This window comes from Borostomias antarcticus (assembly GCF_949987555.1).
Source record: "Borostomias antarcticus genome assembly, chromosome: 1".
NCBI lineage: Eukaryota > Metazoa > Chordata > Actinopteri > Stomiiformes > Stomiidae > Borostomias > Borostomias antarcticus.
Genome location: NC_140234.1, coordinates 40,879,051 through 40,899,437, shown reverse-complemented (window position 1 = coordinate 40,899,437; position 20,387 = coordinate 40,879,051). Strand labels below are relative to the sequence as shown.

The 20,387-nt window shown below is 47.7% G+C and overlaps 1 protein-coding gene across 1 annotated transcript in view; it reads right to left on the bottom strand.

Annotated features, from left to right (window-relative positions):
* The window catches only part of inppl1a (inositol polyphosphate phosphatase-like 1a), a 69,115-nt gene that overhangs the window by 47,791 nt on the left and 937 nt on the right, over window positions 1–20,387 (bottom strand).

Below are 20,387 nucleotides of genomic sequence, written 5' to 3'. Positions count from 1 at the left end.
CTTTCTTTCCTTCCATCCTTCCTTTCCTTCCTTCCTTTCTTCCTTCCATCCTTCATTCCTTTCCTTCCTTCCTTCCATCCTTCCTTCCTTTCCTTCCTTCTTTCCTTCCATCCTTCCTTCCTTCTTTCCTTCCTTCCTTCCATCCTTCCTTTCCTTCCTTTCCTTCCTTTCCTTCCTTCCATCCGTCCTTCCATCCTTCCTTCTTTCTTTCCTTCCTTCCTTCCATCCTTCCTTCCTTTCCTTCCATCCTTTCTTCCTACCATCCTTCATTCCTTTCCTTCCTTCCTTCCTTCCATCCTTCCTTCCCTTACTTCCATCCTTCCTTCCGTCTTTCTTTCTTTCCTTCCTTCCATCCTTCCTTTCTTCCTTCCATCCTTCATTCCTTTCCTTCCTTCCTTCCTTCCCTTCCTTCCATCCATCCTTCCTTCCTTCCTTCCATCCTTCCTTCCTTCCTTCTTTCCTTCCTTCCCTTCCCTTCCTTTCCTTTCCTTCCTTCCATCCTTCCTTCCATCTTTCTTTCCTTCCTTCCTTCCATCCTTCCTTCCTTTCCTTCCTTTCTTCCTTCCATCCTTCATTCCTTTCCTTCCCTTCCATCCTTCCTTCCCTTACTTCCATCCTTCCTTCCGTCTTTCTTTCTTTCCTTCCTTCCTTCCATCCTTCCTTTCCTTCCTTCCTTCCATCCTTCCTTCTTTCCTTCCATCCTTCCTTCCTTCCTTCCTTCCTTCCTTCCTTCCTTCCTTCCTTCCTTCCATCCTTCCTTCCATCCTTCCTTCTTCCTTCCTTCCTTCCTTCCTTCCATCCTTCCTTCCTCCTTTCTTTCCTTCCATCCATCCTTCCATCCATCCTTCCCTTCCTTCTTTCTTTCCTTCCATCCTTCCTTCCATCCTTCCTTCCTTTCCTTCTTTCCTTCCTTCCATCCATCCATCCTTCCTTCCTTCCTTCCTTTCCTTCCTTCCTTCCATCCGTCCTTCCATCCGTCCTTCCATCCTTCCATCCTTCCTTCCTTCCCTTACTTCCATCCTTCCTTATTTCCTTCCTTCCTTCCTGCTTTCTTTCCTTCCATCCTTCCTTCTTTCTTTCTTTCTTTCTTTCTTTCCTTCCATCCTTCCTTCCTTCCTTCCTTCCTTCCTTCCTTCCTTCCTTCCTTCCTTCCTTCCTTCCTTCCTTTCCTTCCATCCTTCCTTCCTTCCTTCCTTCCATCCTTCCTTCCTTCCTTCCTTCCTTCCTTCCTTCCCTTCCTTCCTTCTTTCTTTCTTTCCTTCCTTCCATCCTTTCTTTCTTTCTTTCTTTCTTTCTTTCTTCCTCAAAGAAATATTCAGAATGACTCTTTTTCAGGCTGCAAACTCATATTAATATATTTTCTCCTCTTTCAGCTATTGAACTCAATAAAACTATGAGTTATGATGAGTGGTCTAATCTATTTTTGAGTGTAGTACTAGCAGTACTTATAACAAACACCTACTGCAACACCTCCACAGCTACTGGTCCGCCCGGGGTGGGCTATAGACACATGGTCTCCAATGAGGGGTGCATTGGGATGGCCTGGCAATCACTGACCTGCCCCCCACAACCTCTGACCTGAGGGGGCGGAGTCTCGCCACCACGCCACTATCCACACCACCGTCCCCACATCTCAGACCCTGAGTTGGCTAAAGATGCAGTTTTCACGGTTGGGTGCATGTGGGTGGTCCGGGGAGCAGTACGCTGTCCTAGACCGGCTCTGACCCGAGGAGGCGGAGTCTCGTCACAACGCCACTATCCACGCCACTGTCCCCACATCTCAGCCCCTGAGTGAGCTACAGACACACAGTCTTCACTGGTGGGTGGATGGAGATTGCCCGGATGTCAGTGCACTGCCCCCGACCTGCTCTGACCGGAGGGGGCGGAGTCTTGCCATCACGCCACTATCCATGCCACGGACCTCACAACACAGCCTCTGAGGTGGCTAGAGACACACAGTCTTCACTGGTTAAGGCGGGTAGGTGGCGCGGAGAGGGGTACACTGTTCTCGACCAGCTCTGACCTGAGGGGGCGGAGTCTCACCACCATGCCACTGTCCACGCCACAGACCCCACAACTCAGCCCCTGAGTGGGCTAGAGACGCACGGTCTTCACTGGTGGGTGCATGGAGATTGCCCGGATGTCAATACACTGCCAACGACCTGCTCAGACCGGAGGGGGCGGAGTCTCGCCATCACGCCACTATCCACGCCACGGACCTCACAACACAGCCTCTGAGGTGGCTAGAGACACACAGTCTTCACTGGTGAAGGCAGGTGGGTAGCCCGGCATGGCCTTCACTATCCACGACCGGCTCTGACCCAAGGGGGCAGAGTCTCGCCACCACGCCACTGAACATGCTACGGACACCACAACTCAGCCCTTGAGTGGGCTGGAGACACACGGTCTTCACTGGTGAAGGCAGGTGGATAGCCCGGTGCGGCCTACACTGTTCACGCCTGGCTCTTAACCAAGCGGGCGGAGTCTCGCCACCACGCCACAGACCCCACAACTCAGCCCCTGATTGAGCTAGAGACACAGTCTTCACCAGTGGGTGCAAGGAGACTGCCCAGAGGTCTTCATGGTGGAGTCAGGTAGGTGGCCCGGAGAGGGGTACACTGTCCCCGACTGGCTCTGACCTGAGGGGGTGGAGTCTCACCACCACGCCACTATCCACGCCACAGACCCCACAACTCAGTCCCTGATTGGGCTAGAGACGCACGGTCTTCGCCGGTGGGTGCATGGAGATTGCCTGGTCCGTAGTAGTTCTAGCAGTAGCTGTTACATACAGCTGCAGCAGCTAGCCCACCTCACATTTTCTCCAGGAAATGTACTTTCTAGTTATTATTATTATTTTCCCCGTTTTTTGTCTCTTTTATAACTTCTTCATACTTTGTGCTAGAAACTTCATTCAAACTTTAAAATGTTCACGATGTTTAGCTCTTTAACGGGTGTATTCAGATATTTTTTTATAGTTTTTTAGTAATTTAACTTTTAATAGTAATTTTTGTGCCATTGAAACTGCTGGTGGAATGTTCAGTATCATTATGTTTTTAGAGTGGTGGCAGCTGTTGCTTTGAAAATATTTACACATTTTGTAAACTGCTGGCACTCCTACAGTTTTGAAAGCTCACACACGTATTATACATCAAAACTTTCACACAACTGTGCTGATTCGTACAATGTAAGTATCTAAGCTGTGTGACTTATACTTTTCGCTGTATGATGATTTGTTCGGCAACTGCGCTCCCCATTGAAACGTATGGCGCTGCACTCTAGATTTTGAGCTGCTAATTTTGCATTTTTACTATTTTTCTAACTTGTCGCTATGCCTACAGTTTTAACAGCTCATACACATATTATATATAGAAACGTTCCCATAACTGTGCTGATTCGTACAATGTAAGTATCTAAGCCGTGTGACTTATAGTTTTCGCTGTATGACGATTTGTTCGGCAACTGCGCTCTCCATTGAAACGTATGGGCCCACACAGCTGCTAATTTTGCATTTTTACACTTTTTCTATCTTGTCGCCATGCCTACAGTTTTTAAGCTACACGGACATATCATAGCCTAAATGTTCAGCATTTTCTCAGGATTCCTACACTGTCAATATCTAGGCTGTGACCTTTATACTTTTTGAGAGAGAGCTTTCTGAAGCCAACATGCCTTTCCATTGAAGTGAATGAGAGGATGCTCACAGTGTCAGTTGGGATTTGAATTTGGGGACACGTGCAGGCTCTCTGTACAGGCACCCTTTTATGACTACTGTGGTAGCATTCATATTCATTCCTTCCTTCCCTCCTTTCCATCCTTCCATTCTTTCTTTCTTTATTTCTTTCTTTCTTTCTTTCTTTCTTTCTTTCTTTCTATTCAAAGAAATATTCAGAATGACACTTTTTCAGGCTGCAAACTCATATTAATATCTTTTCTCCTCTTTCAGCTATCGAACTCAATAAAACTATGAGTTATGATGAGTGGTCTAATCTTTTTTTGAGTGTAGTACTAGCAGTACTTATAACAAACTTCATGGTGGAGTCAGGTAGGTGGCCCGGAGAGGGGTACACTGTCCCCGACTGGCTCTGACCTGAGGGGGTGGAGTCTCACCACCACGCCACTATCCACGCCACGGGCCCCACAACTCAGCCCCTGAGTGGGCTAGAGACACACGGTCTTCACCGGTTGAGTCAGGTAGGTGGCCCGGAGAGGGGTACACTGTCCCTGACTGGCTCTGACCTGAGGGGCCGGAGTCTCACCCCCACGCCACTATCCACGACACCGCCCCACAACCCAGCCCCTGAGTGGGCTAGAGACACATGGTCTTCACCGGTGCTGCCAGGTAGGTGGCCCGGAGAGGGGTACACTGTCCTCGACCAGCTCTGACCTGAGGGGGCGGAGTCTCACCTCCACGCCATGGGCCCCACAACTCAGCCCCTGATTGGGCTAGAGACACATGGTCTTCACCGATGCGGGTGGGTAGGTGGCCCGGACAGGGGTACACTGTCCTCGGCCAGGTCTGACCTGAGGGGGCGGAGTCTCACCACCATGCCACTGTCCACGCCACAGACCCCACAACTCAGTCTCTAACCCTGAGTGGGCTAGAGATGCAAGGTCTTCGCCGGTGGGTGCATGGAGATTGCCTGGTCTGTAGTAGTTCTAGCAGTAGCTGTTGCATACAGCTGCAGCAGCTAGCCCACCTCACATTTTCTCCAGGAAATGTACTTTCTAGTTATATATAATATACACACACACACACACACACACACAGTATATCTCTCCAGGGTCTCTCTCTCTCTCCCTTCTCTCTGGTTCAGTCAGGGTGATGCATCAGGTCATCATGTGTAAAACACCACATCCACTCAACCAAACAAGCAGAGGTCTGGATGAGTAAGAAGAGAGGGAGGAGAGAGATAGATAAGAAGAGGTGAGGACAAAAGGGTGGGAGGAGAGATGGAAAATAGGAAAGGAGAGAGAAACAAGCCTATCAACAGTAATATGACTGTATGTTCAGATCACTAATACAACACCAAGATGTGCTGTTTTCTTTCAGAGTGTGCCGCCTGAGGTAACTTTCCACTATTACATTACAGTAATTTAGCTGATGCTTTTATCCAAAGCAACTTACAATAATTGCATTTAACGTAGGAAAAGCCAATGTACTACTACTTGCCAGAACTCACAAGTGCATCTCCTTTCTAAAACAAGTGACTAAGAACATATGTGACAGCGGCTGGTGATTTGGTCCGCAACTCGGCAAACCCCGAAATGCGCTAGAGGGCAAAATAAATCAAAAAACGTTTTTTTTCGTTTTTTGTTTTTTTTTGTATTACCAAAGTTGAAGTTGTGAAGAACCCACTTACTATAACAGACAACAGTTTTAGGTTCACGAAATACGTATAATTAGTCTGCAAACTAAGCTCGTTTTTAGCTGATTTCGAGCCGGGCTTGGGGGCGGGCAGATCGATTAGCATGATTTGGTTTCATTGGCTATTGCTTCCGGGTTCTCCGCCCCCCACCCTTCCCCAACAACACGCCGGCTTTGTTTACATTCAGTCCCAAGTTAAGATGCTACAGCTTTTGCTAAAGAGAAGACGGGGATGGCATCCAGGACATGGAAAGAGTTTTAAGAGCAGCTAAAACTCCAGCAGAGCAGGACTCGTTCGTACACAGAGTTTTATTCTTGATGACCTGTGATACAGAGATGACTGTATCAGCAAAGCAAGTTGCTACCAAGCGACGAACGACGTACCAGATTCACACCACTGCCAAGCATTCTGCTTTGCTTTGGGGTAAGCTGATCTTTATACTATCTGTGCTGTTTACATTACATTAACGTTAGTCGTTTAGCAGAAGCTCCTTTCTAAACAAGTGACTCAGTCTAGCTAGCATAACAAAGGCACTAGCACTAACTAACAAAGGCTAGCTAGCTAACGTTAGCTAACATGCTAGTTAGCTGAGCTAGCCCTTTGTTCCTAAACTAGCCAGCTAGTCTATTTAATCAACACATTCTGGTACTATTTTATCTATATGGAGTGCCAGTACTGTGGGCAATAGTTGAATGTACTTTCTTCCTTCTATTCTATTGCAGTTTTGATGCTGAGAGACCTGGCATGGTTGTGGCCAGAGAACACCGTGATGCACCGGCAGTCGAGTTTCAGCTGCTGCGCAAGCCTGATGTCCTGCACCCCAGAGAAGGTCTTCTTGTGCAAGCCCCACCCAGACTGGACATGGCCAGACAGACGTATCTCTTTGACAAGATCAGAGAGTTCTGTTCTGATAAGGGACGAGACGTCACATGTCCCCCGCCAAACTCCACAGCAGCTCAGAACAAGACTGTCCGCTTGTAGATTCACTGCAGATCATCAGGACGGACAGCACTGCAGGAGAAAGGCCACAGCCTTTTCCTGTTTGTATACTGAAGTGTTGCTTGTTCTCTTGCACAGACTTGCCCACACTTGCACAGACTGCATTGTTAGAATATTGAATACTGAGCTGAGTACTGTTGTTATTACCTTGAGTATTGAGCTGGGGACTGTTATTACTTTGTTGTACACTTGATCACAATGAACACTATGCACCTTGTCTATAAAACAGACAACTGACTGTACACTTTAACACTTAGACTGTTGCCTTTTTTTGTACACTTAACTACTTATGCTTGTACTTTATATCATGTATGTGACAATAAAGAACGTTAAATTTGAACTTCATCTTATATTGTTCTTAACTGCATTCACAACACAAGATTAATACTGACTCAAAGAGTGTGGGGTCATCAGTGAGAGAGCACCTCACTTGGCAGCCACTCTCAGGTAATACCCCAAGTTGACAGCCACTCTGACAGATAATGCCAGATCGTCCAGTGGGGGAGTGGCTGGGGGTGGGGTTACCAAGCTATTGTTCACGCCCATTACCTGGCAGTCAGAGGTGTGAAAATGTTGGAGAACTTTGGAGGGAGATTTCTCAGCTAAGTTGATTTGGCAGTACTAGCATTCAAATAAGCATATCTTCTTCAAATATGTTCAGATTTCAATGTATGAGACCTCATTTGAAAGCTTACAGCTAGTTCCGACCGCGCATTGTAATTAGCTAAGACGCATTCCAAGCCGTGCTATAACCACAATATATCAATGGGCATGTCACCGGTAAACGTATCACTATGCTTTGATACATTGCATCATGACGTGATGGATGTATGTAGGCTATTAAACTCTCGTTACTCATTGAAACTGGAAAGGTTTTTCTTAGTTGAAAGTGAGTAGACACTTTGGGACACACTTTTATAAAGTTCATATTAGCCTAGCTTGCATGCTCTGTTTACGTTGTGGACCAGTCCAGCTGTAAGTTGCCTATAGCAATGGTAAACAATTGTGAACTATTTCGGATTGCGGAGGGCCGAAAGCAACACAATTTAGCGAAATTGAACAATAAACCCATATTTAAAAAAAAAAAGAAGATATTTAATGACAGTGCAGTGCTGTTGTGTAAAAGCAATAAGACACTCGAGGTTGTGCTTTACTGTGGTTATTGGCACGGCTGTGGTGTCTACGGCACTCTGCTTCACATCGTGCCTGCGGCCGCACCACAGCCGTGCCAATAACCACAGTAAAGCACGACCTCGAGTGTCTTATTGCTTAAATCTAGTGCTGAAGGCAAGTGCAGGAATAGCAATCTAAAATACAATAGGGGCTTAAGAGGGTGTATTGTTGTAGCACTTCTTGAAGAGATGAGTTTTGAGCCTGCAACGAAAGATGGGCAGGAACTCTGCTGTGCTGACGTCAGTGGGCAGTTCGTTCCACCACTGTGGGGCCAGGACAGAGAAGAGCCGTGACTGTGTCGATCGACTGCAGGGGCCTCGGAGTGACGGGGCAACCAGTCGTCCCGAGGAAGCAGAGCGTAGTGGTTGGGAGGGGGTATAGGGTTTGACCGTGGTATAGGTAGGAGGGAGCTGTTCCTTTCATTGCCCTGTAGGCTAGAGCCAGAGGTTTAAACTGGATGCGAGCCGCTACCGGGAGCCAGTGTAGGGAATGGAGAAGGGAAGTTATGTGGAAGAACTTGGGGTGGTTGAACACCAGGCGAGCAGCAGCTTTCTGGACAAGTTCCAGGGATTTAATGGCTGACACCGGGGCTCCAGCAAGGAGAGAGTTGCAGTAGTCCAGGCGGGAGATGACCAGGGCCTGGATGAGCACCTGTGCCGTTTCATCAGTGAGGAAAGGGTGAATCCTCCTGATGTTGTAGAGCAGGGGTGGCCAACCCGCGGCTCACGAGCATGCGGCTCTTTGCCCGTCAATGTGCGGCTCCTCCATCCATTGATTAAAAAAAAGTTGGCTGCGGCTCTTCCATCCTTTCATTAAAAAAATGTATTCATTCATTCCATAAGAACGTTTCCCTCTCTCTCTCTCTCTCTAGTTTCGCTGCGCATTTCTTCCTGCCCATTTTAGTTTATTGCAGATTTGTAATAAAATCATATGATTCGTTTCGCTAGGTCGCAAGGAAGTCGCGTGAGAACCACTTCAAACCAATCATATAGGTAGCAAATCACCTTGGTAACAAAATAATTGTAAACGAAATAATTTGCTTTGTGTGGGTCATTCTCTTTTACGACAAAAGCTAACGTAGCCTAGGCTACTGTACACAACCAAAGAATGTCTGGAAAGAAATGCGCAGCGAAAAGAAAATATGAAGACGAACACAAGACATTTTTTACCCGAGTGGGAGAGTCATTTTTTCTTCATAGAACGTAATGGTAAGCCATTCTGTCTGATATGCCGGACATCATTGGGACATTGGCACATTTCAAAGCCTCAAATCTCCAGCCCAGTCCAGCCCAACCCAGCCCAGCCCAGTCCAGCCTAACCCAGCCCAGCCCAGTCCAGCCTAACCCAGCCCAGCCTAACCCAGCCCAGTCCAGTCCAGCCTAACCCAGCCCAGCCTAACCCAGCCCATCCTAGTCCAGTCCAGCCTAACCCAGCCCATCCCAGTCCAGCCTAACCCAGCCCAGTCCAGCCTAACCCAGACCAGCCCAGTCCAGCCTAACCCAGCCCAGCCCAGCCCAGTCCAGCCCAGCCCAGCCCAGTCCAGTCCAGCCCAGCGTAACCCAACCCAGTCCAAAATATATTATGTCAGAAAATATCTTGTTGTATGTATTAATTTTAAATAAATTAACTTTAAATGTATATTTAATGGACAATAATGTTTTTCTTCTTATTTTAGGCTGTGGTGCCTTGGGATTTTAAGTACTTATGAAGGGTGCGGTGACTGAAAAAAAGGTTGAGAAACGTTGGTATATATGTTGAGGCTCTGGGTGGTACCACAGTCATTTTTGTGGCTCTTAGTCTCTGACTGGTTGGCCACCCTTGTTGTAGAGCATGAATCTGCAGGAGCGTGTGACGGATGTGATGTGTGCGGAGAACAACAGTTGGTCATCCAGGGTCACACCCAGAGTCGGGGTCACCACTGTGTCTTCAATGGTGATGGCCAGGTCCCGGTGCGGGCAGCCCTTCACCAGGAGGAACAGCAGCTCAGTCTTGTCCAGGTTGAGCTTGGGGTGATGTGCTGTCATCCACTCCGAGATGTCAGCCAAGCACCCAGTTATGCGTCTCTCCACTTGTGTATCAGAAGGGGGAAATGACAGGACCAGTTGGGTGTCATTGGCATAGCAGTGATAGGAGAAGCCATGTGAGCGAATGACAGAGCCCAGAGATGTATTGTAGAGGGAAAAAAGGAGAGGACCCAGGACAGACCCTTGTGGAACCCCCGTAGTCAGACTACGTGGTTCCAACATCGACCCTCTCCATGTCACCTGTTAGGAGCGGACCGTCAGGTCATATCAGCAAACAGGGAGTGTCTTTCTCCTCAAGGGTGGAGAGGAGGATCTGGTGGTCTACCATATCAAAAGCTGCTAACAGGTCTTGGAGTATCAGGACAGAAGAGAGAGAGTTCGCTCTAGCTGCATGAAGTGACTTCGTCACTGCAAGGATGGTGGTCTCTGTCAAGTGGCCAGCCTTGAACCCAGACTGGTGGGGGTCTAGGAGGTCGTTCTGGTGGCGAAGATAGTTGGTTAAAGAAAGCAAATTCAAGTGTTTTGGATAGAAGGGAAGGGATAGAAGGGTTAGAAAGGGAAGGAGTTTGGGTGCAACAGACTGAAGGAGAGTCGAGGGAACAGGGTCTAGGGAGCACGTGGTGGGGCGGTTAGATGTTACAAGGTTGAGGACCTCGTTGGGGGAGAGGGGAGAAAAGTGGGATAAGGTGGGGCGTGGAGAGGAGGGGGGGGGGTGGCGAGGGGCGAGGGGGTGGGGGGGGTGAGGTTGATGCACGGAGCGTTGACCGGGGGAGGGGAGAGAGAGGATCTGATATCGTTAACTTTCTTGTCAAAGAAGTTGGCAAAATCATCAGGGAGAAGAGAGGAGTTGGGAGTAGGAGATGGGGGCTGGAGTAGTGAAGGAAGGTTTCAAAGAGTTTTTGAGGATTGGAAGCCGAGTTTAGGATTTTATAGCAGAAGGAAGCAGCATTAGCAGCAGACAGGGAGGAGAAGAATGTAGAAAGAATAGATTGGAAATTAAGAAGGTCCTCCGGGAGCTTGCCTTTCCTCCATTTACGCTCAGCTATTCTCAGGCTCCGTCTTTCAGTACGCACTGAGTCCGACAGCCATGGGGCAGGTGGAGTTGGGCGTGCAGGCCTGGAGGTGAGGGGACAGAGATTGTCCAGAGAAGAGGAAAGAGTAGGGAGGAGAAGATCAGTGGCAGTATCAGAGGGTAGGAGAGAGAAGTATTCAGGGGCGGGGAGGGCGGAGGTGATGGCAGAGGAAAGGTCAGTAGGGGAGAGCGAGCGGAGATGGCTACGGGCGGTAAACATGTGGGTAGAAGGAGGAGTTACAGGGGAAGAGGGGATGGGGAGGGAGTAGGACATGAAATAGTGGTCAGAGAGATGGAGGGGCGTGACAGACAGGTTAGGGGTGGAACAGTGTCTAGTGAAGATGAGATCCAGCTGGTTGCTGGCTTTGTGAGTAGGAGGAGAAGAAGAGAGGTGAAGATCAAAGGAGGAGAGGAAAGAGAGAAGAGGTTCCAATTTCTCACTCTGGAAATGGAAGTCGCTGAGAAGGATGAGTGCCGACCCATCATCAGGGAAGTGCAAAACTAGTGTATCAAGCTCCTCCAGGAACTCACCAAGGGGGCCTGGTGGGTGATACACAACAGCAATGGTGAGCTTGATTGGATCCGTGACAGACAGCATGGAATTCAAAAAAGGGCGGGGAAAACTGTGGAATAGAGAAGAGAGAGTATTTGCATTTGGGGGAAATAAGCAGGCCAGTACCACCACCTCACCCAACAGCTCTGGGAGTGTGGGAGAAAGAGTGCACATCTGACAGGGCATCACTGCGTGACCTGAGTCATTGAAGTCTGTCACGTCAGTCATGCATCCTTGAATAGGCAAGCAAGCGATTTACAAGTAACTTCAATGAAATAAAAGAATGACCATAGATAGTATTAAATATTACACACTATTTATTTTGATATTTTGATCATTACAAACGAGGTGCCGGATCCAATCAAATAGGTCCCGTCAAAATCTTGGCACAAATTCAATTCAAAAATCAATTCACATAAACTTACATAATGATACAGTTTATTAAAGCTATAGACTAACAGGAATATACACATGTTTTGCCTTGCCAGTTGAATAAGACACCATAACCACACCCCAGTTCCACCATACCTTTGTCCCTTATTTGGGAGTGAAACCATTGGCAACACTATAGCTAGCAGCCAGTGTATTTTGCGAGATATGACCACAAACAATGACTATTTAGTATTTACCCTCTTTTGGTAGCAGCTGGATGAACATGTTGCAGTCATGGGTGAGAATGACCTTGTAAGGTTAGCATTAACAAGTTATTTTTAGTGTGCACATTTGCCTGCAGCTTTCTAACAAACCAACCCAGCATGCAAACATAACTGAATAATTGAATTGATAAATCATCTAAATATATCTATAAACATATACATGTATCTATTTATCTATCAATCAAGTTGGTTTATTTGTCATATATACGGGGTACGGGTACAACATACAATGACATGCGTAAGAAAGAGAGACAGTGAGAGAGAGAGAGAGAGAGAGAGAGAGAGAGAGAGACAGAGAGAGGGAGAGAGAGGGAGACGGACGGAGACAGAGACAAAGAGAGAGAGAGACAGACAGAGAGAGAGATAGAGAGATCAAGGTCAAGGTCAACTTTATTTATAGAGCACGTTTAAGATCAACCGAAGTTGCACCGAAGTGCTGTACAATATATAAAATAAACTAAAACAAAAAACAGAATAAAGTGCACATAATCACAGAATAATAAAAGGACAGGACACAAAACAGGACAAGGGATGTAGGCTATCAGGCCTCAAAAGCCAGTGAAAACAAGTGCGTTTTAAGATGAGACTTAAAGAGCCCTAGGTTCTGTGTGTGTCTAATGTGTGGAGGGAGGCTGTTCCAGAGCTTTGGGCCAGCCACCGTAAAAGCTCGGTCACCCTTGGTCTTAAGTCTCGACCTAGGGACTGTTAAAAGAGTCTCGGAGGAGGACCTCAGGGTTCTAGATCGCACGAACATGAATCAGTTCAGCCAGATAGTGGGGGGCAAAACCATGTAGAGCCGTAAAAATAAACATTAAGATTCTAAAATCAATCCTGAAGCGAACAGGAAGCCAGTGGAGGGAGGCCAACACCGGTGTGATGTGGTCCCGCTTCTTGGTTCCAGTCAGGAGGCGCGCAGCAGCATTCTGGACCAATTGCAGGCGCCTCAGTGACCGCTGGTCAAGGCCCACATACAAGGCATTACAGTAGTCCAATCTCGAAGAAATAAAAGCATGGATGACTGTCTCCAGGTCCTTAAGAGAGAGGTACGGTTTCAGTTTGGATAAGAGCCTCAGCTGGAAAAAAGCCTTTAACCACAGAGCCGATTTGTCGCTCAAAATTAAAACCAGTATCAAAAGTGACACCAAGACTTTTAATAAAAGAGCGATTCTTGGCAGCGAGGGGCCCTAGGTTGCTAAAATGGCTGTCTTTATGACCAAACAAAATAACCTCGGTCTTCCCATCATTCAGACTAAGGAAGTTTAAGTCCATCCAGGTCTTGATGTCATTTAGCGCAGATGTTACAGGCTTAAAGGAATCCTTACAGTTCAATTTCAGGGGGAGGTACAGTAGGACATCGTCAGCATAGCAGTGGAAAGACACATTGTGTTTCCGTAGAATGGAACCCAGGGGCAGCATATATAAAGAAAATAATAAAGGGCCTAAGATGGATCCTTGGGGGACACCGCAGGTGAGGGGGGCCACACTAAAGGAGAACTCACCCAGCTGGACAGAGAAGCTCCTATCAGTCAGATAAGACTGTAGGAATATGAGAGCAGCACCTTTAATGCCAGCACACTGTTCAAGGCGGGTAAGAAGGGTCTTGTGGTCCACAGTGTCAAAGGCCGCGGTCAGATCTAGTGTAACCAGGATAGCAGCACACCCAGAGTCGACAGTAAGAATAATATCATTAAAAATCCTTAAGAGAGCCGTTTCAGTGCTATGAGCAATTCTAAAACCAGACTGGAACTTCTCATACACATCATTCATCGCTAAAAAAGAGTGCAACTGAATGGAAACAATCTTTTCCAGTACATTGGACAAAAAAGGCAATATAGAGATGGGCCTAAAATTAGAGAGAACAGTTGGGTCAAGACTAGGCTTTTTGATTAGTGGCTGCACTATAGCATGTTTAAAGGAGGCTGGAAAGACTCCAAAACTAAAACATGCATGGACCAGAGTAAGAATAAAAGAGCCCACTGAATCAAACGCATCTTTAAAAAGGCGAGAGGGAACACTGTCGCAGCTCGTGGACAACGTCAGACAGTGATGTCAGGAATATGAGTTTAAACTCATTGAGACTAGCTGGGCACGAGGATGAGGCAGAGGGATCAGGGGCAGCAATTGGGGGTGCGGACCGAAGAGACATGATTTTCTCAACAAAGTAATTAAGAAAATCATTACAGAGAGCAGATGATGGTACAACCGGGGCAGTATCCCGAGGGTTGACGAGAGAGTCCAGAGTGTCAAAGAGAACCTTGGGTCTCCCAATGTTATTGGAGACAAGGTTGGAAATGTACCGGTTTTGGCTGCCTTCACAGCTCTCTGAAACTCCATTACATAGTCCTGCAGAATCCCGAACGAGACATGTAGCTTGTCCTTTTTCCACTTTCTCTCAGCACGCCTACAAGAGCGTCTGAGTGCACGGATAAAGTCAGTAATCCACGGTTCAGAAAGTGTCTTGGGACTTCTACTCCTCAAGGGGGCGACAGAGTCCAGTATAGAGGTGCAAGTGGAACTAAACAGCGCCACAAGCTCGTCCACACTGAGCGCACCAAGGCCATCCACATTCGAGACGGTAGAGCCATCGACAGCTGCCGAGAAAAGCGTTGAGATGTCCGAGTTTATCACTCGAAAACGGCGCACAGGAGCACGTGAGGGGGCAACAGCGCATGGGACAACAGCAGTGAATAGAACAGGCATGTGGTCAGAAATACAGGCGTTATCACAAATTTAATTTACACAGACAGTAAGGCCATGCGATAACACCAGATCCAGCGTGTGGCTTTTATTATGCGTCGGTCCCGAGACCCACTGAGTGAGGCTGAAGGAATCAGTCAGAGCCAGGAAGTCTTTGGCCAGAGGACTGGATTCACAGCAGACATGGATGTTCATATCACCCGAAATCATAACGTGATCATAATCCACCATGGTTCCAGACAGAAAACTCTCAAACTCCTGGATAAAATCCTTGTTGTATTTAGGTGGGCGATATACAACCGCACACAGCAGAGGGGGAGACGCGTTTAGTTCAAAGAGTTGCAGCTCAAAGCTTGAGTAAATGACAGATGGAATCTGTCGACAATGAAAGCTGGACTTGAAAACACACGCAAGTCCACCACCTTTCCCAGTGGTCCGAGGGGTGCTGAGATACGTACAGTCGGGAGGGAGGAGTTCGGAGAATGGTATAGACTCACCAACGTGTAACCAAGTCTCGGTCAGGAACATAAAATCAAGCCCACGGGAAGTGAAAAAGTCATTTAGTTGGAACGTCTTATTCGCCAATGACCTGGCATTAATCAAAGCCATGGACAAGATCAAGTTGGGAGTCAGACTGGTCGCAGCCCATCTTACTGGGCGCAGGTTATTGGGGACAACCCCATCAGCACGGGCTCTCACCTGCCCGGACAGCAGTCCTGTTGTTCGGCTACACCAGCCAGAGGCAGCCGGCCCAGCGCGTGGAGTGGGCGCTGTCATCAGCGGGCCAGGCCGCACCGGAAGTCCGAGGGCATTCGGGCTGTGCACGTCAATCTGCACCCATGGCCTCTTCATCTGCAGCGATCGCCTGACAGTAGAGGAATAACAATATCCCCCACGCATGAGTCGCGGATTTTCCAGACAAGACGACGACAGGAGAGCCTTGACTTTCACCAGAACATCACTCCGCTTTCCCCGTGTCCTCCGGCGTTTGATCCGGGGAGAGGCACCAGGTGACCGGCACAGGTAAGCAGGAATACCTGCTAACAGGGCATTCTGATCTCACGTCAGCTCTAAAAAACATTTGCATCGAATCAGAAACTCGGATGCTTTGTAAAGTTTGACGATCGTAGGCAAATAGAGCCGAAACATCCCGACAGCAAACATTTAAAAACAGATTTTTTTTTTTACACAAAACTGAGTAGACGCGGCCGACGGCATGCCGAACATACTGGCGCCATCTTGGAAGTTCGAGAGAGACAGAGAGAGAGACAGAGAGAGACAGAGAGAGAGACAGAGAGAGACAGAGAGAGAGACAGAGAGAGACAGAGAGAGAGAGAGACAGAGAGGGACAGAGAGAGAGAGAGAGACAGACAGAGAGAGAGAGACAGACAGAGAGAGAGCAGGGGAGATCATCAGAGCTCTCTTCCTGCTCCAGGTCTAGCTGGCCCGTTTGACCTCCCTGCAGGGGAAAACACCATTGTTCCTGCAGCAACCACATTATAACAAGACTGAAGGGAGAAGGGAGAGAGATTGATTGTGTGTGTGTGTGTACACTAGCCTATTTGTGTGTTTGTGTGTGTGTTTAGGCAGTAGTGTTGTGAGGTCTCCTAGCCAGGGTAGAGGTGTGTGTGTGTTATAAACACAGCGGTGTTGTGTGTGTGTATGCGTGTTATAAACCCAGCGGTGTTGTGTGTGTGTGTGTATGCGTGTTATAAACCCAGCGGTGTTGTGTGTGTGTATGCGAGTTATAAACCCAGCAGTGTTGAGTGTGTGTATGCGTGTTATAAACCCAGCGGTGTTGAGTGTGTGTATGCGTGTTATAAACACAGCGGTGTTGTGTGTGTGTGTGTGTGTGTGTGTTATAAACCCAGCGATGTTGTGTGTGTGTGTATGCGTGTTATAAACCCAGCAATGTTGTGTGCATTATAAACACAGCGGTGTTGAGTGTGTGTATGCGTGTTATAAACCCAGTGGTGTTGTGTGTGTGTATGCGTGTTATGAACCCAGCATTGGTGAGTGTGTGTATACGTGTTATAAACACAGCGGTGTTGAGTGTGTGTATATGTGTTATAAACAGTGCGGTGTTGAGTGTGTGTATGCGTGTTATAAACACAGCGGTGTTGAGTGTGTGTATACGTGTTATAAACACAGCGGTGTTGTGTGTGTGTGTTATAAACCCAGCGATCTTGTGTGTGTGTATATGTGTTATAAACCCAGCGGTGTTGTGTGTGTGTATATGTGTTATAAACCCAGTGGTGTTGTGTGTGTGTGTGTGTTATAAACCCTGTGGTGTTGTGTGTGTGTATGCGTGTTATAAACCCAGTGGTGTTGTGTGTGTGTGTGTGTGTATGCCTGTTATAAACCCAGCGGTGTTGTGTGTGCGTGTGTGTATGCGTGTTATAAACCCAGTGGTGTTGTGTGTGTGTGTATGCGTGTTATAAACCCAGTGGTGTTGTGTGTGTGTGTGTGTATATGTTATAAAACCAGCAGTGTGTAAACTACTCCTCTAGTTTCCTCTGTTTCAGTGTGTTTAGAACCATCTCCCCCTTCAGACCAACACATGGGCCAGATGACGGCAAAACACACATCTCTTCTTCCAGGATCCCCCCCCCCCCCCCCCCACGCCTACACACACACACACACACACACACAAACCCCTGAGCCCGTCAGCCTCTATGTACGTGTTTAAACGTGCTACACTGGGGCTCCAAGGAAGAACTTTGAGGGGAGATGAAACAGGCATGGGCCATACAGAGACAGCACACAGCCAATGAGGATCCAAATAAACACACACACACATTCTCTCTCTCTCTCACACACTCATACACACACACACACTCTCTCTCTCACACACTCATACACACACGCACACACATATACACACACACGCGCGCGCGCACACACACACACGCGCGCACACACACACACACACACACACACACACACACACACACACACACACTCATGAACACACACAACTTTTAACTTGAGTCAGGAAAAGTGGACAAAAATTACAGGAGGAACTAAGAGACAACCCCCAGACAACCTCCAGACAACCTTCCAGACAACCTTCCAGACAACCTCCAGACAACCTTCCAACCTCCAGACAACCTCCAGACAACCTTCCAACCTCCAGACAACCTTCCAGACAACCTTCCTGACTCCCACACCATGATCACGTGATCTCACATGCAGCTTGGAGAGAGATCAGGTGATCAGGGTCGTGAAGCCAGGGCGGGGATGTGCTATTTAAGTCCCAAAAATGATTTTTATTTAAAAAGTGGGGTCTACAAGTTAAGTCACCTCTGAGATTGTTTTTAGCGTTCAAGAACTGTATTCACTTCGGTGAGTACGGTAATGTAGACCCAGTGACAAAAGTCAATGGCACAACGAATGGTCCCTGGCAGGGCGGTATATCGGGGTACAGCCTTGGATAGCAGACCGACCTGGACCAGGTCAACGTTACGTGGTCGCAGAAGAGAGTTCCCGAGTACAGTCGTCTACAAGTGGCTGTCTGGCTGAGTTTCCTTTGCTATTCGCCTGACCAATCAAATGTCTGCAGTGTTCTCACCTGACCAATCAGGAGTCTGCAGTGTATTCACCAGACCAATCAGGAGTCTGCAGTGTTCTCACCTGACTGCCCCTAGGCTCTGGAACAGTCTGTCCTGGCACATTAGGTCTGCCTAGGATTTTATATTGTTTATTGTGTATGGTGCATTGTAGTGTTCTGTTGCGTGCTGTGTTTGTTGCTCTGGACCTGTACAGTACTTTGGTCAACCTTGGTTGTTTTGAATGTGCTTTATATATAACATTTGAATTGCGTTGAGTTGACCAATCAGGAGTCTGCAGTGTTTTCACCTGACCAATCAGAGGTCCGCAGAGTTTTCACCTGACCAATCAGTGGTCTGCAGTATTTTCACCTGACCAATCAGTGGACCGCAGTGTTTTCACCTGACCAATCAGTGGTCTGCAGTGTTCTCACCTGACCAATCAGGAGTCTGCAGTGTTTTCACGTCACCTTTAGGTCGCTTCAGCTCACTTGGAAATTGGAAGGTGGTTCCGAAAAAAGGCCCAACTCGACTGGAATCACCTTTAGCCAAATGGAAAACTCGAGTAAGAGTCGAGTCACTACTTTTTCAGATCACATGTCACAACTCAGTGGAAACACTTCCTACACGGCTTCCTCTTCCAGATTGAAGTCACCCAATAGGGTTTGGTTATGTTAGTTGAGTGGACATGGGGTTTTGTTATGCCGGGCTCACACTACAGGATATTTAAAATCCTAACCAATTTCGAACTCGGGTTACATCACGCACATAAGGAGAATCTTAACAGATTTTCTTCTTGCGCATCTCAAACATGCACACACTGCAACATTTGAAAATAACGGCTCAGCACACACTATAGGATCTTATCGTGCCCGAGGGAGCAACGAACCACTGGTCTCGCCATCTCACATGTAAAGTCGGGACGTAATAATCTTAAATATCAAACATGATGATGAGCCCCGATGGGTCTGTGAGCCGATCGGGAGGTATAAGATTAGATCTGTAAACCCCTCACATTACAAGATAATCTGGGCCGATCATCGGCCCCGACCAACGTTCCAGACCAGATTTCTCCTCCGATTGTCGGGAGGGGTGAATCGGGGATAAATCGGCCCCAAAATCCTGTAGTCTGAGCCCAGCATTAGCTGAGTGGACATGGGTTAGGGTTTGGTTATGTTAGTTGAGTGGACATGGGTTAGGGTTTGGTTATGTTAGTTGAGTGTATAATGAAAAAGTATGGCACACCAAGCTACTTGTGAGGTGCTGATTACATCCCCTCAACCAACACACAACCAAACCCTAACCCCCCCCATCCCCTCAACCAACACACAACCAAACCCTAACCCCCCATCCCCTCAACCAACACACAACCAAACCCTAACCCCCCTCCCCTCAACCAACACACAACCAAACCCTAACCCCCCATCCCCTCAACCAACACACAACCAAACCATAAACCCCCATCCCCTCAACTAACACAAACCAAACCCTAACCCCCCTGCCCCTCAACCAACACACAACCAAACCCTAATCCCCCACCCCTCAACCAACACACAACCAAACCCTAACCATGACCCCTCAACCAACACACAACTAAACCCTAACCCATGACCCCTCAACCAACACACAACAAAACCCTAACCCCCATTCCCCTCAACCAACACTCAACCAAACCCTAACCCCTCATCCCCTCAACCAACACACAACCAAACCCTAACCCCCCCATCCCCTCAACCAACACACAACCAAACCCTAACCATGACCCCTCAACCAACACACAACCAAACCCTAACCCATGACCCCTCAATGTCCCCTGGTGTTAGTGAGTCAGATGCAATTGTATGTGTTCTGTATTTTCTGTATGCTTACTGTACATCATTATTATGTATACTATACCACCAAGATGTATGTGTGTGCATGTATGCGCATATAATTATATATTGTGTACAGTACATCAGAAGTTTGCTTGTGACTATGAAATGTGACACGTTAAACGCCCAAACAACACGGCAGCAATGGAATCATATTTGGGCCCCTATATTTTGAAAATGTGGAACTAAATATGTGTGTGTGTTCTGACCAGGACTCAAAGCCATGGTGAGGTCTCAGTGAGTCTCAAACCTAGGCCTTGCTTGTGTGATTGTGGGGTTGTGAATTCAAATGTTGCATCTGATTGTCTGGAGCCCCCTGACCCCACACACACACACACACACACACACGCACACGCACACGCACACGCACACACACACACACACACACACACACACACACACACACACACACACACACAGATTTATCC